Consider the following 5800-nt stretch of genomic DNA (forward strand, 5'->3'; position numbering starts at 1 on the left):
ACCCAGATGTCCCTCAACAGAGGAATGGATACAGAAAATGTGGTACATTTACACAATGGAGTACTACTCAGCTATTAAAAACAATGAATTTATGAAATTTTTAGGCAAATGGATATAACTAGAAAAATATTATCCTGTGTGAGGTAACACAATTACAAAAGAAAACACATGGTATGCACTCACTGGTAAGTGGATATTAGCCCAGAAACTTAGAATACCCAAGATACAATTTGCAAAACACAACTCAAGAGGAAGGAAGATCAAAGTGTGTATATTTCATTCCTCCTTAGAATGGGGAACAAAATACCCCATTGGTATTTTGGAATACTCTGGAAGGAGTTACAGAGACAAAGTTTGGAGCTGAGATGGAAGGAAGGACCATGCAGAGACTGCCCCATCCAGGGATCCATACTATAATCAACCACCAAATGCAGACACTGTTGTATATGCCAGCAAGATTTTGCTGACATGACCCTGATATAGCTGTCTCTTGTGAGGCTATGCCAGTGCCTGGTAAATATAGAAGTGGATGCTCACAGTCATCTATTGGATGGAACATTGGGCTCCCAATGGAGGAGCTAGAGAAGGTACCCAAGGAGCTGAAGGGGTCTTTAACCCTATAGGAGAACAGCAATATGAACTAACCAGTACCTCCTGAGTTCCTGTCTCTAGCTGCATATGTAGCAGAAGATGGCCTAATCAGCCATCATTGGGAGGAGAGGCCTTTGGTCTTGCAAAGATTATATGTCCTAATACAGGTGGGTTGGGGAGCAGGGTGGGGGGAGGGTATAAGGGACTTTTGGTATAACATTTGAATTGTAAATGAAGAAAATATCTAATAAAAAAATTGTTAAAAAAAAAAAAGAAATGTGGCCAATACTATCTATGACCCATATCACAGACTCTCCCTATTTTCAGGTGCTAACAATACTCTGATTCATATCGCTAGTCAAAAAACCTTTAGGTTGACTTATGATTTCTAGTGCAGTCTTGGAGAGTGAAAGGCTGGCCAAAGACAGTCCTTGCAGTGTTACTCCATGGGGTCAGTGCCTGATCAATAAGCTTTGAATGCAGTTCTGCAAATATGCTTTGAGGCACCAGAGTAAGACTATAATGAGGTTATTCCTTCCCGATTAAAGGAGTCTGGAGGTCAAATAATTTCCCTTCATCTTCTGTTAGTACTTGTCTGGCTTGTGGACAACACATAGAGATAAAAAGAGGATATAAAGTCTACGTGGAAGTAGGGGAAGCAGTGCTCCTTGCTCCAGGGCTCCCTTGGTTCATAAGTCTGATCTACAACTGTATGTATGAAAACAATCCCTTTAAGGCTTAGATTATGACAAGCAGGGTTTGAAGGACTGATGGCTAAATGCAGCCTTCACTGACACAGCTCTCAAACTTTCTTTTCTAATGAAATTTCCTGGAAAATCCCAACATATATTATAAAATAATGCACGGAGGCTGCATCAGAAGTGAGTAGTCCAAAGCCATTGCTTTTCAGTTGGCTGCAGGTTTTATAAAGCCAGACTTGTCAGGAACAGCATTTGTCAGGAATGTCTTCTGTTGGCAAACATATAATTCCCTGGATGTGGGCCCTTGGATTCTGAAGCTTAGATTAGTAAAGATCCCATTGGAACTCCTTCTCTTAGTTCAAAAATCTCTAGGTCTCAGTCTGTGAGTTATACTTGCCTATGCACTCCCTCTTTGAGTGATAAAACCCCATTTTCTGGGGCTCCAACAGCAGATTGACTAATGTCATGGCAGTTCTTGGCTTTTATAGTGTTATTAGATAATTTGTATAATAAATCTATCAACTATCTGTCTGTCATCCATCACCTACCTATCCATCATTGGATCTGTCACCAATTAGCTATCAATTCTAACTATGTATCTCCTTAACTATTCCTTCTATATATCTATCATCTATCTTTTCTTCCATCTACTTAACATCTCTCTCCAAATCTCTGTCTCTGTAACTAGCTACCAATCTATTTATCTATTATCTCTCTGCCCTCCCTCTTGTCTGTCTGTTGATTATCTCTCTATGTATTCTTTCTTCTTATCTAGCCTATCTATTCATCTTCTATTTATTTTATCATTATCATGAATTTAGTCTACCAATCATTTGTCTCCTTTATCTCTGTGTCTTTCTGGAGATATATATATATATATATATATATATATATATATATTATCACTTCTATCTTCTAATCTAATTTCTATTCTTTCTCTCTCCACATCACACTTTGTGTCTTTGTCTCTGTCACCTGTCTTCTAGCTACCCTTTATATCTCTGTATCTATCACAATCTTCTCTCAGTCCTATATATCTGAAGAAAAAATAATAAGAACATTCAGTTTCACTCTAAAAAAGCTCATATAGCATGATCTTCTTTTTCAAAACTTTGTTTTAATAAAGTAGGTCTAGCAGAGCCTGGAATAGCTTCATTCCAGTAGTGACTTGTTCATGTCCACCTGGTCCCTTCACTCAATGTTCCTGCAGGAATAGCTCTGCAAGGAATACAGGCTAAAATAAGGCCCCAGGAGCCTGTTCTCTCCTGCTTCAGAAATCTGAGCCCTCTGGGTAATGCTATTCTTACAAAATGGGCTTTCTGATTACTTCCAGAAGGCATTGCAGGGTAGGCTGACCATAATGTTTCTCCTTGTGAGGAAGGTAAAACAGCCTCCTGCACTGGGGCTGTGAGTTACCTTCATGTGAAGGCCGGCAGAGCAGTGTCTGGTAGATTCTATTAAGTGTGCTAATTTCCTGGGCAGAGATCTCCCTCTGTGCCCCATGTTAATTTTGTCCAGCTCTGTCCTTACTGGATCCACCTCTGTATCAGATTTCTTTTTCTCTGCCTCTGTTTTCCCCGGATCCCTCCTTTCAAATTACAAGAGAGTTTGAGATTCTCTCTTGAAAAGAGAAACTACAGTTTCTTCCCAGTTTGGGCACTGCTCCGCACGAGCACAATCTTGCAACCCAGAGTTGCTATGTCACGCCTCTTTCTGCAGAAAGCTTGACACGTACTAAATTTAGAGGGGGATGACATTCTAGATCACTCTGTCTCTATTACTGGCAGTGGGTGCCTGGCTATGGCTCAGTTTAGTTACTAATCTGCCCGGGCACCAGAAGAGAGAGCCGTGGTCCAGCTTGACTTCTAACTGCCCTCCCTCGCCTGTAGGGAGTCCTGGAATTCTTTAAGCTGCCCCACCCTGCCCCACCCTACCCAACTCTACCCCTCCTGAAACAAGGATGAAGTTTATAAGGAAAACATGTGTGAGCCACAGCTCAAGACTGAGAAAGCCAGCTGTCAGTCATAAAACCGATTCCATCCTCCAAAAACAAAACTATGAGCAGAGTACCAGCTGCTAATCTGAAGTCTATCCACAGCGTGGACTTCTGCTCACTCCTCTTAGGTCCAGGACTGGAGAAAGTGAGACATCTCAACCTCTACCCCTCTCCATTCAGTACTAACAATAGCCTCTTGGACCCGGACTTAAACCCACCCTGTCTTCTAAGAGAAGCACCCATAAGGTCTAGTGGGTCTGTGCTAATGACTTAGTATTCAAGGACTTTCCTCTGTTTTCCCTAGGCAGGCTCTTGCCCAAGTCTCCTCTGGACTTGTTATGGACTGATCACCAAGTTAGCCCTAAAACTGGATGGATGAGCTTTTAGTCCAAACTTGTCTGAGCTGAGCTGAGCTCTTAAAGACAGTAACACTGCATGGCTTGTCTTCTAAATACATACACAGAAAGGAGCAATGTAGTAGTCCCAGGAAGGCTATTATATGTATTACGATATAGTGTATATGTATTACAATACAGTGTACATATATGAGAAAGACCAAAAATTGAAGAGGAAAGGCAAGATTCTCCTCTGCTAAGAACTAGTCAACATTTTTAATGCACTGGTTTTAGGGGAAAATAAAACGGAGCAATCGATAGAACATTCACATTATTTGCCTCTATTTTTAACAATGATTTTTCAAAAATAAATGACTGCTTTCTGCTATTGCTCTATTATCTGTTATAAAATACAGAAACATTTACTAAACTACAGGTTATTTCTTCCACCAAGTAAAAGGCAGAATAACAATCCAGCATATTTCTACACCAATATATTACTGCTATTCAAACCTCACATAAGAAAGTCAAAGACACATTTGAAAATTAAACACCAGGAAGCCTTACACACATCTGTTCCTACCAAAAAAAGAAAAAAGAAAAGAAAAGTGTATTCCAAAATAAAAACTTCCAACTCTGATTCCCTCCAAAAGCAGAGAACGGTTTCCTGCTTGGAACACCCCCTTTAAAAATTCCTGAAGCATTCAAAACCGGAATGTCTTCATGGGAGATTATCTTTGCAGTCAATCAAGTGTCCCGTGAAGCAGAAAGGGAAACTTCCAGACCGCTGAAACAGGGTGTCAACACAGGAATTCACATACTTTTCCTTCCCCAGTGCTGTTAGCTGTGCAGTGCTAACTTTCAAAAGTCCCTGGGTGCTGTTGAAACTCAGATCTTAAGGGCCCTTGGCAGGCAGACAAAGCTGAGAAGCACCCAGTCCCTCTGCCCAGGTGATGAGCTGAAATGTGTTCAATCACACGTACACACGCGGCCTCTCCCCACCCCTGAACCCCCCAGTGTTGGTGAACGAACAGCAGACAGGGCTCAGGAAGCTAGGCTGGTAAGGCAAGAGCTGCACAGTCCCCTACCTCTCTTGTCTGTTTCACAGAGTGGCGGATGAGAGTCCCCCGTGGTCCTGGGGAAAGCTGAGAGGCTCTGATGGAGGCGGCCACTCAGCCCGCCCCCGTGAGCAGGCCCTGCCTGCGCTCAGGAGCTGCCCCAGTCAGATTTTCCAGCCGCACAACTGCAGCCAAGTCCCTGCCCATGCCTGAAGAATTTCCTGAACAGCATTCCCGCTCTCTCACTGCCTGCTTTGAAACCCTACTCTGCCTCTACTTCGATCCGGTTTTGTCAAGCTGACTCCCAGCTACTGGGCTGTCTCCAGATATCAATGGGAAACACGTGTGTCAAACACAGCCTAGCTTTCTTGCAACAGCGCTCATGGCGTCTGTCGGCTGGGTTCACACTCACGGAAAGAAGGCTGCTTCTAGAAACTGGATTTCCCAGACATTCTCTACACAAACTTTGCTCTGGGTACTAGATGCAGTAGACATGTCATCCCTCTCTCCCCCGACCCCCAGTTCAACATTGTCTCTTTGTACCTTGCCTGTTCCACGTGTATTGTGGAATTCCCCCACTGCCTGGGGTAAGCCCCCTGTGTTTCCTCTTCCAGATCTTAATAACAAACCGACTGGAGAGAAGAGACATAAACTCTAACTCCATCTTCCTCTCTGGCCCTTCCTAAGTTTTTGCTTAAAATTTCAGGTGCCGGGGAAGCAATATTTTTAGCATTTCCAGTTCCGTCCTCCCAAGTTGTCTTCTCCACCTGATCCCTGCTGCATCTATCTCTGCAGCAACTAAAAATAATGCAATTATTTTCCTCAGACACTTCTGATACTTTTTGCTCTAAAGCTGTGCAGGTAACATGGCTGGCTGTAACGTTTTACATGCTGTGACAACTCTGTTAAAGTGACAGGAAAAGAAAAGAACCTGGAACCAGAATGCATCCTACATCTGTGAAGCTGTAATTTTCTCTTTCCTGGGTGGCATTCCCTCAAGATGTTGTGGGTACCTCCTGCTGGGTTTTGTGGTCTACCTTTGACATTTTCTCTTTCCTATCATAAAAAAGGAGACAAATCTCAAAACACATGTGCTTCCAAAGGGAAGCTACCTAGATC

General features: G+C 42.7%; 1 protein-coding gene across 1 annotated transcript in view; it reads right to left on the bottom strand.

The window, feature by feature from the left end:
* The window catches only part of Sgcd (sarcoglycan delta), a 397251-nt gene extending 392244 nt beyond the window's left edge, over positions 1-5007 (bottom strand). The window contains exon 1 of the mRNA XM_021177343.2: positions 4712-5007. The gene's annotated coding sequence lies outside the window, so the exon portion shown is untranslated. The remainder of the gene's footprint in view (positions 1-4711) is intronic.
* Between the last annotated feature and the right edge of the window lie 793 nt (positions 5008-5800).

This window comes from Mus caroli, chromosome 11, assembly GCF_900094665.2.
Source record: "Mus caroli chromosome 11, CAROLI_EIJ_v1.1, whole genome shotgun sequence".
Taxonomy (NCBI): Eukaryota; Metazoa; Chordata; class Mammalia; order Rodentia; family Muridae; genus Mus; species Mus caroli.